The following is an 18,189-nucleotide window of genomic DNA, read 5'->3' on the forward strand; positions in this document are numbered from 1 at the left end:
TTGTGCAAATTTTTGTCCTGTGACACAAGTATGTACGCACTGAATGCGCACATGGCACAGTTTATGTAGGTTTACAAAATATTTGACATAAAACTGCACAGAATAACAACAAAATAACATACATCTTTAAGTCACTCAGTTATTTTTTCTCTCTCCTGTCTGGCATTTACCCATTCTTTGTAACCTCTATTTAGACTAATAGAACTTCCATCCAATTGATAGCTTTTGATTCTCATTAAAATATCCAAACGACATTCACCTGAACGGTTTCTCAGCCTGTTTTTGAGTTGATTCATTACGCTAAAACCTCGCTCACAGTCCGCACTAGACGCAAGAAAGGATCCCCCAATGTCCATCAACTGTGCAAGGTTGCAAAACTGTTCATTTTGAAGTACAAATGCCACCATTTGAGCAAAGTTTGAAATCAATTTGGATTTAATTTTTTCTTGCAAAGAAAATTTGAAATCATTAAACTGTCTGACTATTACAGTATTTTCAGCTAGAAAATCATGATATATTAGACATAAGGCATTAACTTGTTCATCGCCAAATGTGAAGTCACAATCTGCAACTGCAGAGAAATCAAAAGCTGACCAATCTTGTACCTCATCTTCAGGAAACCTTTCTTCTATATGAACACAAAGACTATTTATAAAAGTCAACAGCGAACTTGTATCTACTGTGACGTTTTCTTCACGTTGTTGGCTTAGCAAAACTTTAACTTCGTCATTCCACAAAATATTATCTCCCAGGTACTGCTTTCTTATCTTAATGTGTTGAACTAAATGTAAAGAGTTATTCATTTTAACAGCTAACAACACACTGTCGATAAGAAGTTTGATCTCCTCTGGGTTTGATCGTTTTTCCTCTCGCTCATCTGCACTCAACCGTAACATGCATAGCAGTCCTGTAACATGTAATGACGGGTCCTGTTGCCTGAGCTTTTGTACACCATCCAAATGCGATTTCCTTGCCAAATTATGCTTCAAAAAGTCGTTTCCAAATATCATCCCTCTTCTTTCCGCTAGCAAATTCTCCAGCAACTTTCCCATCATGAGAAACAGATAATTCCAGTTTCCGAATCATACATAAATATTTCTTGTAGCTGAACATTCATGACCTCATGAGCTTTTGATGTAGCAGTTTCTACTATTTTGTTAAGCCATTCAACTTTAAACAAATTTGCAGTTCTTTTGCGCTTCACGCCCTTCGCTTCTTTTGAATTCTACATAGTAAATCAATTTTTTTTCAATAAAAACTTAGTAAGCTATCTGCAAGATTTGAAACAGATATTTGTAAACTTTACAATATGAATGCTGTCCACCAAAGATGGCTGCCGCCGTGATGCAGCTGTACAAACGGGAACAGGAAAGGTGAGGTGACGTAAATTAGTGACGTGCATTTGAAAAATCGACTACCTAGTTAACAGAAACATTTAGCTAAAAGATTATTTTCAATAAGTATAATTATTAATTACTACATTATTTTAGGTAACTAACCTTTGTGCGCACATTAATTTCCTGTGCGCTGGTTGAAAAACGTGCGCGCGCACACGCGCACAGCTTAGAGTGAACATAGGCCATGACTGATGGGCCTGATGGCCTAAATCTGCTCCTATGTCTTATGGTCTAAAAGGGGGGCCAGAGTGGGGAATTTAGAGAAGTTAGAGTAATCAATGTTCATGCCATCAGTTGGAGGCTATCCAAGTGAAATGAGATTTTGCTCCTCTAACCTGTATCTGGATACATCACAGTTTGGTATGGCAACAGCTAGTTCAAAGTTTGCAGTACATTTATTACTGAAGTATGTACACTGCATACAACCTTGAGATTCATCTCATTAATCCCACTTGCCTCCATTAATTCCAGATTCTTCAATGCCCGAATTATTTAAGTGCCTGACCAGATGCCTCCTAATTGCTGTTAATACTTCTGCCTCCAATACATCTCCCAGCAACTCATTATAAAACTAATTATTATTCGTGTGAAAAATTTACCTGCCACATCACCTCTAAACTTCCTCTCTCTCATGTTAAGCAAAGCCCTTTGGTTTTAGACACCTCCGCCATGGGAAACAAACACTGCTTCTCTACCCCATGATTGCCTCTCAGCCTCCTTCACTGCAGGGCAAACAGACATATCCTATCCAATCTCCACTTGAAACCAGAGATCCTAGATCCTCACTCTTATTCCTCTGTATTCTAACCTTACTGACCAGCCTGCCTTGTGGGACCATGTCAAAGGCTTTGCTAAAATCCATATGCTTCAGAAGATCCTTCATCAATTCTCTCAGTCATCTCTTCAAAAAAAAACATCAGACAATGAGCAGAGGTTGTTGTTCTGGCACCATTCAACCAGATTTTTAATCTCCCTCCTATATGCCATTTGTCACCACCTTTGATCCAGCCAACAACAGTGGTTCGTCAGCAACCTTAAATATGGCATTGGAGCTGTACTTAGCCTCACAGTCACAAGTATAAAGCAAATAGAGCAGGGGGGAGAAACACATGGTCTTGTGAATCCAATTCATACCTCAGGCAGGAACTGATCTGCTTCACGACCAACTTCCTAAAGCACTTCCATCACAGTGGATGTAAGTGCGACTGGACAATAGTCACTGAGGCAAGTTATCACGTTCTTCTTGGGCACTAGTATGAATGAAGCCTGCTTTAAGCAGTGGGGTACCTCAGACTGCCAAAGCAAAAGGTTAAGGATGTCAGTGAACACTTCAGTCAGCTGATTAGCACAGGTTTTCAGTACTCAGCCAGGTACATAGTCTAGTCCAGATGCCTTCTGTGGGCTCACCCTCTCATGAAACTGAAGGCATAGGGTCATCGGAGGCTGTGGGAGTTCATGAGAGTCCCTCCATGTTGTGGGTCACCTGGCTTGGAGGGAGGCCCTCGCCCTCGCTCGTCTGTCAGCCTGACCTCCATTCATGGATGTCCTTTGTTCAACGTTCACATCATGGTATTTGAATACAGAGCAGAGGCCTAGGTTCTGATATGACCTCTAAGTTCCCCACATCTCCGTCCCTAAACCTAGAGCTGAACTCCAACCTCCCTGTCCCCCAAGCCATCCCTACGAACCTAAAAAACATCTAGGCCTGAGCCATGACCTTGACGGAGACCGGAGCTCAGCTCCATCTTGACCAGAGGTCACGACAGTTCCCTTGAGTAGAAAATTGCAAAAATTCATCATCCTCAGTTTGGAAATTCATCCTTATCTTGGTCTTAGTGGATGACCCCATAGAGGTTATTCTATAAAGAGGGGAACTCCTTCTGCCATTCTGCAATGAGCATATGTTCAGCCTTAGAAACATAGAAAACCTACAGCACAATACAGGCCCTTCAGCCCACAAAGCTGTGCTGAACATGTCCTTACCTTAGAAATTACTCAGGTTTACCCATAGCCCTCTATTTTTCTAAGCTCCATGTCTCTTAAAAGACTCTTGTATCCAACTCCACCACTGTTGCTGGCAGCCCATTCCACGCACTCACCACTCTCTGCGTAAAAAACTTACTCCTGACATCTCCTCTGTACCTACTTCCAAGCACCTTAAAACTGTGCCCTCTTGTGTTAGCCATTTCAGCCCTGGAAAAAGCCTCTGACTATCCACGTGATCAATGCCTCTCATCATCTTATACACCTCTATCAGGTCACCTCTCATCCTCTGTTGCTCCAATGAGAAAAGGCCAAGTTCACTCAATCTATTCTCATAAGACATGCTCCCCAATCCAGGCAACATCCTTGTAAATCTCCTTTGCACCATTTCTATATTTTCCGCATCCTTCCTGTAGTGAGGCAACCAGAACTGAGCACTGTGCTCTAAGTCGGGTCTGATCAGGGTCCTGATAAGGGTGTAACATTACCTCTCGGCTCTTGAACTCAATCCTACAGTTGATGAAGGCCAATACACTATATGCCTTCTTAACCACACAGTCAACCTGCGCAGCAGCTTTGAGTTTCCTATGGAGTCGGACCCCAAGATCTCTCTGATCTTCCACACTGCCAAGAGTCTTACCATTAATACTATATTCTGCCTTCATATTTGACATACCAAAATGAACCACCTCACAATTATCTGGGTTGAACTCCATCTGCCACTTCTCAGCCCAGTTTTGCATCTTATCAATGGCCCTCTGTAACCTCTGACAGCCCTCCACACTATCCACAACACTCCCAACCTTTGTGTCATCAGCAAATTTACTAACCCAACCCTCCACTTCCTCATCCAGGTCATTTATAAAAATCACGAAGAGAAGAGGTCCTAGAACAGATCCCTGAGGCACTCCACTGGTCACCAACCCCCATGCAGAATATGACCCGTCTACAACCACTCTGCCTTCTGTGTGCAAGCCAATTCTGGATCCACAAAGCAATGAACCCTTGGATCCCATGCCTCCTTACTTACTCAATAAGCCTTGCAAGGGGTAGCTTATCAAATGCTTTACTGAAATCCATATACACTACATCTACTGATCTTCCTTCATCAATGTGTTTAGTCACATCCTCAAAAAATTCAATCAGGATTGTAAGGCACGACCTGCCTTTGACAAAGCCATTGCTGACTATTCCTAATCGTATTATGCCTCTCCAAATGTTCATAAATCCAGCCTCTCAGGATCTTCTCCATCAACTTACCAACCACTGAAGTAAGACTCACTGGTTTATAATTTCCTGGGCTATCTCTACACTCTTTCTTGAAGAATGGAACAGCATCCACAAACCTCCAATCCTCCAGAATCTCTCCCGTCCCCATTAATGATGCAAAGATCATTGCCAGAGACTCAGCAATCTCCTCCCTCGCCTCCCACAGTACCCTGGGGTGTATCTCATCCAGTCCCGGAGACTTATCCAACTTGATGCTTTCCAAAAGCTCCAGCACATCTTCCTTGTTTTCCCTTCAATTAGCTTTTATGTTTTGGAGTTACAAAACATAACACTACCCTCCACTTGTCCCATTAAGGAACTTACAGGACAATGGCTATGAAACTCATTTGGATTCTACACTTTCCACCAAACATAAAGCACAAGTCAGGAATATGAAGCAATACTTCCCATTTACCTGAGATGCACTCCACTTATTACTTTTCTGGCTAACCAACTAATTTCTGCAGTCTGAAGCTTTGCTCCTCACTATAAATCTCATCACCAATTTTGGATCATATGCAAGTGTCTTTGTCATGCACCCTATGTAAAAATCAAAATCAGAGGTTTCCAACCTGGGGTCCATGGACCTCTCAGTTAATGGTAAGGCTCCATGGCATAAAGAAGGGTTGAGAACCCCTGCTCTAAATTGTATGTATGGCAAAATGCAAAACACTGAATACTGAACTCAGTGAAACCAGTGGTAATAACCATCCACTAATGAAAACACTCATCAACAATGACTCTTTGTCTCTACCTCTCCCTCAAGCCCCTTCCAAGTGGAAAATTGTCAGAAATCTTACTACAATCCATACAACTACAACAGCCTCAACCCTCCACTTACCTCCTCAAAAGAATTCAATCCACTAAATCTTACACTGCCTTCTCTTAACAAATCCCTATTGGCTCATCTGATTCATAAAGAGGGCTTATACTGTGCTTCAACAATTGATTGCAATCATTCACCAGAAATTAAATTTACTGAATTGTATAATTTGTCTTATCCCTTCCTCCCTTTTTAAAAAAAGCAAAATGGTGATAGACATTCAATCATCCCCAGAGAGTACTGAATAATGGTAATAGGAAACTCCGTTGTCTCCTCCCTTGCTTCTTTTTACAGCTGAAGGCATATTTAATCCAGGTTTGATAATTTATCAATTTTGAAAGATACTAAACTCTTCATTATTAACACCCTTAATAATCCTATCTAATATTTCACCTTAACTATACACTGGCATCGTTCCCACCTTTATGAAGGAAGTCATTCAGTATTCCTTGAGAACCTTCATCCACACCCTGTACATTCTCACAGAGCTTACTTTTCTGAATATAAATAGGCCTTACTTTTTCCACAGTTACCAAATAACTCCACATACACATATGATTCAATACAAATTTTATGTTAACTAAAGAGTATAAAAACTGAAGCAAAAACATGTTCATTTTGGACAATATATTACTTTTGGCCAACGTAACACAGATTTGATGTTATACACCTCTTAGGCAGAGTAGAAAGCAATAACTGGAGTTTAACAAAGGTGAAAGAAAGTCCCTTCAACAAGATTTAGTATCTTGAATCATTAAACCGCCAGGCAAGCTCGAAAAAGAAAGGTTTAGTTTTTTTTAAAAAAAAAGGTAGAAAGTTTATTTGAAAGATTGTGTTGAAAATCCACAACAAAGGAGGGTAGATGATATCTAAGTTATTTTTTAATGGGTCTGAAGGTAGAGAAGGTATTACCACTGATGAAGTCTATCATCCAAAATAGCATAAGAAATTCTGCACCCAGACTTAAGCAATTAATAAATCCAGTAATGAATTCTGAAATAAAAATTGTACTGGAAATAAAGCATATTGCTTATCTACCTTAAAGAGTAAATAAAGGCCATAAGAGACCTGGGCAAGGAACTGTAAAGTCTAACAGCTTTTCTCTTGCTTTAAATTCTTTGTAATTTAAATATAGTAGCATTATTTCAACATCATTTAAATCTAGCAGTGGTAGAAAATCAGTTTTAATTACACTTGAAACCACTTCCACACAGGAAATTGTCCTGTGTTGCTCAACCACTAGAAACAAGATAGTCTGTAAAAAGTGCTTCCCTCTGACCTCACACGAGCTTGACACTTAAGCCTCAGAGGGCCATCAGCAAAGAGTTTCTCATTTTCAATGGCTGCTTTAACAATGAACAATCGTGTCTCTACGTCTTGTGTTGCAGCACCACTGTACTGAATGTGCAATAAAGATTTGAAAACGTATATACAGTAGATTTAAGGAAAAATTGTGAATATTAGGACTGCTTTAAAATGACTATTTTCAGAAGATGTTTTTCAGGATCAAGGAGCTTATTTCAGCAACTTTTAATTTCTGTGTAAACATCAGAAGTTGCTATCAATTTTACAGATATAATGGCGAGTACTGACAGGCTTACCGATTTACCAGCACAAATTCCAGGCTGATTTTTTTAAGGAAAGTAATGAATAACTCAGCTTATTGAAATATATGGCTTTGTGTTGCAATTCCTCCGACAAAGAGAGAGAAAACAACAATTAAAAAATGCAGGAGGACTGAGAGTGCTGAGGTGTTACAATGGACAAGATATAAATTTAGTAATTGTCTTTATGTACTTAAACTCTATATGCAGAATGATGCATTAGTTTGTGTTTGTCTGTAGTCAAGCACAGTTAGGAAAACTTGTTCAGACAGTATGCTAGATTAACCATGCATCTAACAGAGTAAATCTAACCCTACGCTGGTCAATTCGAACCGTATCTGAAACTAAGTAGATACAGTATATTTATTTCATACTTGACCTGACCATCCACGTTTAGAATGCCAGACACAGCTGTGCCTACTCAACTCAATACTGCAGATCTCCTCTGTGACCCTCATAAATACAGTATTACTGTAAATAAAATAGTGCATTTATTTATTAAGCCTCAAGCATTAAGTACATTCATTTATGAAGAACTATTCAAGGCTGAGCAGCCTAAGAACTTAAGATATTTTTTTCAAAGCAAACCTGACCCAAATGCACTGTGTCCCTTAGGTTAGGCAGTATGCTTGAATCAGCTTGCTTTTGTTTTATAAATTGAGCTCTCCTGATCATCAGGCTTAACTAGCATTTACATTAGGGCAAGGTTCATGCATCAAATATTGACAGTGCTGGCACAGCATCACATCAATGTAAACATCACTAATGTTCAAGTATTGTGCAAGGAATGAAGGACTGAAGGGACCAATGATGCTTTACACCAAAATAATCAATATACCTGGCACTTGCTTTACAACTCAGTTAACAAATGGCCATTTGCGTGAAATCCCAGAAGGATCAATACATGTGAATTGATAACTAAAGAGTCAGCCATTTCACTTTCAAAAAGATTCAGAGTAAAAGCAATACAAGTTTATTGCATACTCAAGTAGATACTGTACTCTCTGAAATGTACAAGTGATATCTCATTCAGTGCACATATTAAACATAGATTAACACCTCATCTTCAAGGCAATACTACCTTCAGGGCTGAGGTTATCACACAAGTCAAGCAATTACGTATATTGAATAGATTTTTAAAAATGTGCAATAACAGATACACCGTATATTAAAAAAAGTGAGGTAGCATCCAAACCTTTAATGTCCATTTCGGAATCGGATCATATACGTCGTCACAACTCAATCTAAAGCACAGGTATAGTAATAATCAATCAGAAATAAGCTCTACAGTTGTCTAGGGGTAATGTAGATATATATTGTTCACTGGATATCTAAAAGTCTTTTTGCGGTCACTGCAGTTCCACCAGCCGCCGTCGGTTGTGGTGTCGCGTTGGTGCACTTTTGTTAGAAAGAGAGAGAGAGAGAGATGTCATTAAACAGCTTCACCTGCCCGGGTCCCTACGGAGCACCGCCGTGGAATCAGAAGAGCAGGCTTCCCGGTTGTTAGTTAAAAGCGATTGTCCGTGATTCCATCCACAGACTCCCGATCCGGAGTCTAACGCACGTGGCTTCCTTCAGAATGGCGTCCCGCTCCGACGGGAAGCGCTATCGTGTCTTCTTCGTGTGTCTCCTTGGTGCGTCTGCCGCCCCGCCTCGGCAGCCCACCTTTTTTCTGGACTGGCAGGGTTGTAGATGTCCATCAGGGTAGGGGGGCGAGGCAATCCTTCCCCTTTCACCCATCTCGCATTGCCCTGAGATTTTGCACATAGGCCAATTCCTTATCCCACAAAGGTGTCTCCCAAGACAATGGTTATGTCCGAGGCTTTTGTCTTGTTGAGCGACCAGCCCACTTTGCCCGAGGGCTTTACACGTGGTTTTCATGAGACAATAGTCAGAGTCGCTTTATTCTGCTTCCCTGGGGAACGTGGTCTTCAGCACGTCTCCCTCTCTCTCTTGGGTCATTTGACCCCCCCTTGACTAGGGCTCTTGCGAATCTCACAAAGGAGGGGGCTGGGGTCATAACAGATGTCAGAGGGGAAGAAACTGTTTCTGAATTGCTGAGTGTATGCCTTCAGGCTTCTGTGTCTCCTACCTGATGGTAACAGTGAGAAAAAGGCATGCCCTGGGTGTTGGAGGTCCTTAATAACAGATGCTGCCTTTCTGAGACACCGCTCCCTAAAGATAACCTGGGTACTTTGTAGGCTAGTACCCAAGATGGAGCTGACTAGATTTACAACCTTCTGCAGCTTCTTTCAGTCCTGTGCAGTAGCCCCTCCATACCAGACAGTGATGCAGCCTGTCAGAATGCTCTCCACAGTACAACAATAGAAGTTTTTTGAGTGCATTTGTTGACATGCCAAATCTCTTCAAACTCCTAATGAAGTATAGTCACTGTCTTGCCTTCTTTATAACTGCATCGATACGTTGGGACCAGTTAGATCCTCAGAGATCTTGACACCCAGGAACTCGAAGCTGCTCACTCTCTCCACTTCTCAACTATTACAAATGAACTGGCTAACTCGGAAATATTGGCACTTCCTCCTTGGAACCATTTGTCTGCACACAGCACTTCTGACAACAGCGTCTCTCCTCCAGGCGAGGTTCCGCGAACCTCTTCCCTTCTGCTCTTTTCCGCACCTCCTCCCCCTTCCAACACCTGCCAACAAAAGATCCAAAACCAACCTGCTGTCCCTTTGAAATCTGATGCTGCCCAGCTCTCTTGAATATTTCATGACATCCCAATGGTCAGAATGTCATCAAGGCAAAAAAAATTGGCTGACACAACATTCCTAAAATGAGTAAACAACTCCTTATCTTGGAAGAAACCTAAATACTAGACTATGAAACTTAATTAACAAAACACTGTTTTACAGGAAGCTGCAGAAAAGAAAATACCTAACAGCATAACATTAGGAATACAACAAAACATGTTCTTAAGTAGGGCATTACAATTATTTTTGAAAGCACTTTCGCTTTACATAAGTTTAAGACTTTTGTACAGTACTGTATATATGTACATACATACATGCTACTAGCTATGTACATAAAAACACATAAATATACACATGCTTATTTGGGGCAACTCTTAAAGAACAAAAATTAATTAGGGCAGCAGGCTGTTGCGGAATATTTTCTAACTACGTAGTCTCAGTCACGTGCACTTGCATGACAGTACACAGAGAAAACACTTTTTAAAAATAGATTCAATTCTACATTTTTGTATTCAAAAAGCAGTAATTTTTCTTCCAGATAGTTGGAAAATAAGTAGCAAGATACTTCACAATTGTTTTGCTCATTAGGGTTTCAAGCATTCAGGCTTGGAGATATCAGAAATGGCTGGGAGTGAAAATGAAATGATTTCACTACTTCAGGCAGTTGGGAACTACAAATAAGTTAAAGGTATCAACAATCAAAAAAAGTTCAAAGTAGATTTATTATCAAATTACATGTATGTCACCATATACAATCCTAAGATACATTTTCTTGCGGGCAGACATAGTAAATCCAAGAAACACAATAGAATCAATGAAAGATTTTGAATAATGAAGATCTGGAGGATGCAATCGCTGTTATCAATGGCTGAAGAGAGTCCGTTATCTGCAGTAGATGCCTTCACTGATTTTGTTCATTTATAGTCAATCAAAAGAATACACCATCATACACTGGATGAATGTCTCTCTCAATAACTATCAGGAACAAATGCATAGTTTTACAGTACTATAATAGTATTGATAGTGTTCTACAAACACGAGGAAATCTGCAATGCCGGAAATTCAAACAACACACACAAAATGCTGGTGGAACACAGCAGGCCAGGCCGCATCTATAGGAAGAAGCGCTGTCGACGTTTAGGGCCGAGACCCTTTGCCAGGATGGAGGGTGCTTCTTCCTATAGATGCTGCCTGGCCTGCTGTGTTCCACCAGCATTTCGTGTGTGTTGCTTGATAGTGTTCTAATTTGCTCTGCATTTTCTCATATATAATTTGTTACTCAGTTAAACAGCAGTTTGTCTTTTTTTTTAAATACATTTTTAACTATTTCCATAGTCGGCTGGTGGTGTAGTTTCATCAGCACCGGATTATGAGGAGAGTGATCCTGGGTTGAATCTGGCTGGCTCCTTGCATGCTTTCCATTTTGAGCATTGAGCTAGCAACTTGGCCTTGTAAAAAAAACAACAGACAAACGCTAAAGAAACAGCAAGGTTGCCAGGCAATGCACCACAAGGCGCAGAGAGGAACAGCAATGATTTCCATGTAGCTTCAGCTAATTGGGACAGGCGCTTAATTGGGCCAAAATGGCACTTGTATCTCTTGTCTGATGACAGCAATGAGAAGACAGCGTGGCCTAGATAGTGGGGTCCTTGATGAAAGCTGCTGCTTTCTTGTGGCAGTGCTCCTTGTAACTGTGCTTGGTGACGGGGAAGGCTTTTCCTGTAACATATCCACCACTTTTTGTAGGCTTTTCTGTCCAATTCTCTTTGGTGAACAACACTCATTTTGCAATACCTACAGTTGCAAGAAAAAGTTTGAGAAACCTTTGCAATTACCTGGTTTTCTGCATTAATTACTCATATAATGTGGTTTGATCTTCACCCAAGTCACAATAATAAACATAATCTGCCTAAACTAATAACACACAAAAAATTGTACTTTCCATGCCTTTATTGTTTAATCATTCACAGTCCAGGCTGGAAAAAGTATGTGAATCCTTGTATTTAATAACTGGTAGAATGTTCTTTAGCAGTAATAAACTCAATTAAACGCTTCTTGTAGTTGCTGATCAGACTTCCACAATGGTGAGGAGGAATTTTAGACCATTCCTACATACAAAACTATTTCAGTTCATCAACATTTCAGGGATAGCTTGCATGAACAGCCCACTTCAGGTCATCTCAATGGGGGTAAGGTTTGGACTCTGACTTGGCCATTCCTAAACACAAACTCTTCTTTTTAACCCATTCGGGTGTTGATTTACTCTCGTGTTTTGGGTCATTGTCTTGTTGCATCGACCAACTTCTATTAAGCTGCAGGTGACGAACTGCTACACTGACATTCTCCTGTAAAATCCCTTGATACGATTTTGAATTAATTGTTCCCTCAATGATTTCAAGCTGTCCAGGCCCTGAGGCAGCAAAGCAGCCCCAAACCATGATGCTTCTTCCACCATGCTTCACATTTAGTATGTGGTTTCGGTGTTTGTGTGCATTACATAGCAATGTGCATTTCTACCACAAAGTTAACTGTTGTCACATTTGTCCACAGAATATTGTCCCAGAAATGCTGTGGAACATCCAGGGAGTCTTTCACAATTTTGAGATGTGTAGCAATGATCTGTTTTTCAGAGAGCAGTGGTTTCCTCTGTGGTGTCCTTGCGTGAACACCATTCCTGTTCAGTGTATTTCTTACAGTGGACACGTGAACAGAGACTTTAGCAAGTTCTAGTGATTTCTGTAGCAGGTTGCTTGCTGTTAGTGTTGGGTTCTTTTTCACCTCCTTCAGCATTGCACATTCTGCTCTTGGTATGACCTCGGCAGGACGCCCACTCTTAGGGAGAGCAGCAACAGTACTGAATCCCTTCCATTTGTAGACAGTTTCTCTTCCTGTCAATTGATGAACACCCAGGTCTTTAGACATTCTTTTGTAGCCTATTCCAGCTTCTTGCATCTCTACTATTCTTCTTCTTCTAAGGTCTTCTGAAAATTGTTTTGATCAAGGCATGGTGCACATAAACAGATCTTTCTTGAGAAGAGCAGGCTCTGTCAGTAATCTGGCCTTGTGTATCCTTTTTATAGGGCAGGGTAGCTCTGCAGCCCACACCTCCAATCTCACCTCATTGATTGGAACATCAGACTCCAATTAGCTTTTGTAGAAGATATTGCCCCAGAGGCTCACATACTTATTTGAATCTAAACTGTGATTGTTTAAATGGTGTAGCCAGTATTGACGAGAAGTACAATTGTTTGTGTTATTAGTTCAGGCAGAATGTGTTTGTGTCCAGACCACATTTTATGAGAAATTAATGCAGAAAACCAGGTAATAGCAAAGGGTTCACAAACTTTTTCTTGCAACTGTATGTGTAGTAGGCAATCAGTTTCTGGTTCTTCAATTTATCACTCAACTCCACTTAACTGTCAATATGAACAATAAAAGAAAATCTACAGCATTGAAAATATCCATTGTGCTTCATTACTATTATAAAGTTGATTTATCTGCAAGTTCTTCTCAAATTTGTTCTGTCTCATTCCAATTGCCAGCCACACTTAATACTGCCCACATGACAATGGGTTATTGATATCAGTAGCCTATTTTCATTCACTTCAGAATCAGTACCTCTTGGTTCCATCTTACTTGGTCATACTTAAAGCCCAAATTTTACAACAGCTTATCAATCAGCAAGTAATAAAATCACCTACAGCTCAGTTTCTAAGCCATATCCTATCATTTAAATTAAGTGGTGAACCACAAAATGTTGGTGGCTATAGAATTATGTAATTTTATTGCTCATGTGCTCATCAATATCAGATCTTGCACAAGACACAAATTAGTTCTGATAATAGGTGCTTTTGCAGTGCATTAACTTATTTTAGATCTCTAACATAAGCATCAATGTACATTAACACTCTCAAATTTTCAGTGTGTGCAGTAACAGAAACCCACTGGGGAAGGAAATCCATATTGGTTGTTTTTTGTGTTCAATTCACTGGGCAACATTGTTTGCCACTAAAAGATGAAGTCAAATAGTGCAAAACATGTCATTTGAAAATTTTCACTGACGCACTGGATGCTGCAGTGCAATGAGTTGATAGTTAATGCATGACCTCCATCATCAGCCTTATGAATACTGCACGTGCCCATTTCCAATTTCTTTGCTTGACTCATTTCTTCTATACAATACTCCATCCGTGGCTGTTGCATGTAACTGCCTGTATGGGGAGTAACAGATGGTCTGGTTGGCCAGTAGGATACTCCATCTTACCAAGAGTGATGGAATCCAAACTAGCAAGCTGAGAGGCTTCTTGCAGGATATTGATTGGAGTATCTGCATTGGAATTCCTCCCGCTCCACAGAGCTCATACTTTCTCTCCTGATCCCGGCATCTAATAATTTTGCAATCTGCTGGAGGATGTACCAGAAAACTGCCATCACAACCTGAAGGCTCTGGGAATGATTGCAGTAAGGAAGCTCAACTGACAGTAACTGAAGGTCCCACTGCAGCACAGAAACATGATGGGTGGGGAGGCTGAGAGCAGAGTTCTTTTGAGCAGGACAAAGTATGCGTGCTTTATGGAATGGTACACACAAAATACCCTTTCCAGTCCACCAAGCCTGCAACACACCACTTGAAGGTGATGCCTCTAAACTAGACTTCAGATCCTGTGAGATGCTGGGAGGGAAGACAGATGCAGTATTGGTGTATTTGTCTTCCGAGTACAGAAAGGGCTTGTACAGGTGGGATGTGCTGAAAATCTGGTGAGGAAGGCAGAAGTGTGTAGTCATCATGAAAGAAGGCAATGGGGGAAAGCAGTCCATAGGAAATGTTTGGCAAAAGATTTTGAAGAAGAGTAAGTGGCTTGAGGGGCAGGACTGCTCAGTTATGAGCATCCAGTCACCACCATGGTTTCTGATTCCTCAGTGGTAACCGGCAAAAGCACCCATATTATGAAGAGTGAGCTGTGAGAACCATAAAGATTCCCATGACCCCTACCAAGGTTTGCTTTGCAGGCATTCACTGTAAGCAAACTTTCTGCAAAAGGTAGGGAAGAACATTTAGTGAGTGTATGTTCAACCAAGTGCATGAATGAAAATGGCTGCTAATGATATGTATGATGTTGAAGAGCGCATTGGAGCAGTACCAGGTGAGAGAACATAGCACAGCACGTGTTGTCAGATGGAATCTGCAACTCTCTCTACCAATAACTAGATGATGAAGTTTATTAAACACTATTTTTGCAGTAGCTTCTCACTCCTGATACTGCTGTCACTTTCTTCCTCCTTCCTTTCCAGTCCTAATGAAGGGTCTCAGCCTGAAATGTTGACTCTTTATTCCTTTCTATAAATGCTGCCTGACCTACTGAGTTCCTCCAGCATTTTGCTGTCACTTGGCAGTCCTTCCAATGCTGCTTCATCTGAGTGCATTAATAGGTGGGCTTTCTACCATGATGTCAAGGTTATCTTGGAATCTGCCTACCTACTGCTGTAAGTTTGTCAATTTCTGTGCAGTCATTATGATGGGTTGTGCAATGTTTCTTTGCAGTGATGTGGAGTCAGTTAAGGCTGGTTGATATTCACCTACACTTGGCATTCAGAGAAGCTTTCCTACAGAAGCTAATGAGTAGAATACAGAAATAGGATGGCAAAAACCATATACAACACTAAGTTGGGGGCATAGTTTTAGTATTACATACAGCTCTACTGTTACATAACAAGGAAGATGGGATTGTCCAAGGTCGAGTAAGGATGTTGCTGGGACTGGCAAAATTTACATATGATTAAAGAATTGGGTAAACTAGAGCTATTTTCTTTGGAATTGAGAAATATGAGCAATGATGTAATTGAATTGATTAAAATTATGAGATGTTTAAAAAGAGAAAGGAACTCATTTTCATGGCAGAAGAGTAAAACAAAAATAGGCACATAATTGAACTATTTGTAGGAAGTTTTGAGGAAATGAGAAAATACCGTATCATAGTTGGAGGGTTACAGTGGTGTGAAACTCATTGCTTGAACAGATGAAGGAGGCACCCTCATCTTCCTAATTCTATCTGACATTTCTTGGAACAGTCATTCAAAGGATAGAAAACTGCAGGGCCGATGATTTAGTGCTGAATAGTAAGATTAAGTTAGATAACTGTTCCAATCAGCGCAGACCTGATAGGCTGAATAGCTGGACTCCTTTTGTTATAACTGCTGGTTGATCAATTCATGCTTCCATGATTCATTCAGAATGTATTCTAATATAAAAAAAACATGTAACTTTATTTCAAAACCCACACACAGATGAACCAGGTGCATAGAATAAAATGCTCCTTCAGTGGTAGCAGAACTGGTATTCAGTGGCAGCCATGGATCCCTGACAAAATGGCCTTTTAGTAGATGCTTTATGCACTACATAATTTCTTATACAGTAATTTTGAGCATAAATAGGAAAGTTATTTCAGTATTCCAAATCATTATGCACAATGGGAAAAGATGTTCTTATCCTAAACTCATGATGTCCCATATGACCAGAGATCATACATTGCTGCAGATTCCAGTCAAGATAAATTGTTTATTAGCAGGTTTAACAAAATCAAGAATGTACAATGCCAAGTGTCTGGGACTTGCTTTCAGAAATTCTATTACTTTCATACTTGTTAATGAATTTCTTCAACTCAAGCAACTTACATTAAAATATAATAATTTCATCTTCATTTTGATCTAAAGTGACCTTTTAATTTCCAGAATACTTCTTGTTCTATGATAAGCAAGTTGTGGTTTTTGAAACCTAAAAACCCTGTTTCACTGGTTACATTAAATTGTTTTGTCCTTTTAAAAACTGGATCAATAATTTCATTTCAGGCCAGCTGAGTTGTTAAACATGTTGATTCTGTTCATTTAGAGCAGCAGAATCATTATATTTAGAAGTTTGAATTAATGTGTTGCCACACCAAATTTATGTTTGGCAAATCTGTTTCACAGCAATTTTAGTTCACTCATACAAAACTACTTCCAGAAGCCCACTGCAGAATCTTGATTTGAGAAAATTCTTCTGTGACTGGAAGTCTATTCTAATCTTTACATTTTGTGCAGAACTTGCTGACGTCAGAGAATCTCCTTTTGCCACTCTGACAATTTCCATCCTTGCTCTACTCTTGTACTGTAGTTTCTCCTTTACAACTCCTTCCTCGGAGTGTCAGACACCCTGAGCCAATAGGCTGGTCCTGGACTTATTTCCACTTGGCATGATTAACATTATTATATAATTTTTATGGTTTTATATTGCTATATTTCTTCACTATTCTTGGTTGGTGCAGCTGTAATGAAACCCAATTTCCCTCGGGATCAATAAAGTATGTCTGTCTGTCTCATTTTGTGCATTTTCCCCATCAAAGGTCAAAAATTTTAGTTTCCTCTTATTTTTCCCCTCATTGTTCTGATCTGTTGTTATGATTCAGTGTTGTACTTTAGTACAAAGTCAAACTCAGTAATATTCTTTAAACTCCATGTTTTATGATCCTTTTACAAACCAGCAAAACTCATTGTATTTCTCTTGGTAGCAAGTAGTTTCAAGTAGGCTTCAATTATACTGATGCCTAAGAAGAACTAGTCTAGTAGCCTGAGATCCATGGTGAGTGATGCAGTGCTTCGAGAGGTCGGTGATGAAGCGCATCAACCCCAGCCCGAAACATGGATTCCTTCCAATTTGCCTACAAATCTACAGATCTACAGCAGATGCCATTTCACTAGATCTTCATTTAACCCTGCAATGTCTGGACAATGAAGATGCCTACATCAGGATGCTCTTCATTGACTACAGCTCTACATATAAACGCCATTATCTCCTCAAAACTAATCAACAAGCTGAAAGACCTAGGCTTCAATACCTTCTTGTTCAACTGGAGCCTTGATTTCCTCACTTGCAGACTCCAGTTAGTTTGGATTGTCAACATTTCCTCCACAATCATCAGCAGCACAGGTGCAGCACAAGGCTGTGTGCCTGAGCCGCCTGCTCGACTTGCTTTTACTCACGACTGCAAGGCTAAGTACATGACCAATCCCATATTTAGGTTTGCTGATGACAGCATTATTGAGGCCAAATCAAAGCTGATGAGGATTTAGCATAAAAAAGGAAAGTGGAAACCTGGCTGAATGGTACCACAACAACCACCTATCACTCAAATCCTGCAAAACCGAAGAGGTGATTATTGATTATAGGAAGAGGAAACTGGGTGTCCATGAGTCACTCCTCATCAGGGGATCAGAGGTGAAAAGGGTGAGCAACTTTTAAATTTCTTGGCATCATCATTTCAGAGGATTTGTCCTGGACGGAGCACATAACTGCCTTTACAAAGAAGGCATAGCAGTGCCCCTACTTTCTCAGAAGTTTTTGAAAATCTACAACTCTGACAAACTGC

General features: G+C 40.2%; 1 protein-coding gene and 1 pseudogene across 4 annotated transcripts in view; both read right to left on the reverse strand.

The window, feature by feature from the left end:
• LOC140740969 (uncharacterized) overlaps positions 1 to 12,739 on the reverse strand; it is a 61,891-nt pseudogene extending 49,152 nt beyond the window's left edge.
• Positions 1 to 18,189, reverse strand: part of st3gal2 (ST3 beta-galactoside alpha-2,3-sialyltransferase 2) — a 288,593-nt gene that overhangs the window by 232,679 nt on the left and 37,725 nt on the right. The window lies entirely within an intron of this gene.

Source organism: Hemitrygon akajei, chromosome 17 (assembly GCF_048418815.1).
Source record: "Hemitrygon akajei chromosome 17, sHemAka1.3, whole genome shotgun sequence".
Lineage (NCBI taxonomy): Eukaryota > Metazoa > Chordata > Chondrichthyes > Myliobatiformes > Dasyatidae > Hemitrygon > Hemitrygon akajei.